General features: G+C 45.0%; 1 protein-coding gene across 2 annotated transcripts in view; it reads left to right on the plus strand.

Moving 5' to 3' along the window:
- Positions 1 to 1,582, plus strand: part of si:ch211-262h13.5 (alpha-2-HS-glycoprotein) — a 43,135-nt gene that overhangs the window by 15,380 nt on the left and 26,173 nt on the right. The window contains exon 1 of one of the 2 annotated variants that reach the window (XM_014027865.1): positions 1,155 to 1,230. The exons of the other annotated variant lie outside the window; for it this stretch is intronic. The gene's annotated coding sequence lies outside the window, so the exon portion shown is untranslated. Of the gene's footprint in view, positions 1 to 1,154; positions 1,231 to 1,582 lie in introns of those variants that run through there. 2 annotated transcript variants of the gene reach the window in all.

Consider the following 1,582-nt stretch of genomic DNA (forward strand, 5'->3'; position numbering starts at 1 on the left):
TGCTCTGGCTCTCTGTAAATAAAGCAAAGCCACTTCCTCGTCCGACATTAAACAGCCCCACAGAGGAGGGGCGGGGAGACTCTGCCGTGCAGCGCAGCTGTCCTGCGTCTGACCTCAAAGTGCACAAGCTTCAAACTTCAGCGTTGGCTGCGATTTTGACGCTGAAATCGCGTTCGGTGTGAACGCACCATTAGACCCTGCTTTACCTCCATAGAGCCTGAGCCTGACCCCAACCCTAAGGTTAACCAGGAGAAATGTGACTCAAGTAGGGTTCTCCAGAAAAAGTGGTGCCGTACAGTAACGCCCCTTTTGTTCTTGTCCAATCAGGTGGTGCCATATGGTATCGCCCCTTTTTTGCTTGTCCAGTCAGGTGTGTCGCTTTAAAAAAATCCATCAAATCAGGTGTGTCGCTTTAGAATCGCCTTTCGTTGGGACACGCCCACTCGTCCGCAGAGACCCCTACTTGCCTTTCTGAGGTGTATCTCAAAGTAGCTGGTTTTGTTACTGTTCCTTTAAGATGCTTCAAGCCCCACCCCCCTCCTGCTTCCAGACCGGTCCACTCCGGTTTGAGAAAAGGGTTTATGTTTTCTAGCTTTCAGAAGCCTTTTATTTACAATTTAATTAAAAGATGTCAACAACAGAAGACTTATTCATCCAGTTTTACATGTTGGAGCCAGAGGCGCGCAGCGCACTGCAGCCAAACTGCAGAAATTGGGCCGAACTGTTGCAGTTTCATGACGCAAATCGCATCATTCTGTTCGCATTGTCGACATTTCGACACCTTCTTGTCACAACCTGCGGGCCGAACTTTTTACCCCCTCCATATAAGAATTCATAAGAACTTATTGTGTCATTGGTCAGAAGTTCGTGGGAGTGTTTGATGCTGCATTTTGCTTCAACCATTCGCTTAAAAAAAACAATAAAAAAAAAAGATTTGCTTCCAGGAGCCAACAGTTGTACCAGAAAGGAGACATTTATAAAGATAGTCAAACAGCCAAAAACTCCTGAATGGAGATAAAACAGATGTTGTGCACAGAGGAATTTGACTGATAAAAACTGTGGAGCTTTAACTGGGACAGATTTGTGTACATATAACGTTGGGTGATGTCGAGTCTGACTTTTTTTTTCCACATTGTAAACTCCAGCAGGAAGAAGCCACACAGTGACGTATACGGCAGTGGGAGGGGTTTCCCAGGAGCTCGGCCCAGTGAGTCTGAGGGTCTATGGAAGGTGTGTGCGAAAAAAAACGCAGAGCAACCACCTGACCTCGCGTCGTCTGGTCGGCTGCTGATAGACCATACTGAAACCTAGAGTCTGACCCAGAACAAGGCCAGAATTAAGATGAGGAATTAGTAGTTGGTAAGTCCAGACCTTATTCCGTTGCTGATAATTTGATATAATAGTTTAGAAAACATCATAGACAATAGAGAAAACTGAACGGGCTGAAAAATGTGACCTAAACCTGATCTTTGCAGCACCAGGAGAGACTAAATTAAACTTTTCTGCACTCCTGCAAGAAATTAAAGGTATCATATCATGCTTTCAATTCCTTCTTTTTCACATCTAAATCATTCACTTATGG

This window comes from Austrofundulus limnaeus, unplaced genomic scaffold (genome assembly GCF_001266775.1).
Source record: "Austrofundulus limnaeus strain Quisiro unplaced genomic scaffold, Austrofundulus_limnaeus-1.0 Scaffold691, whole genome shotgun sequence".
NCBI lineage: Eukaryota > Metazoa > Chordata > Actinopteri > Cyprinodontiformes > Rivulidae > Austrofundulus > Austrofundulus limnaeus.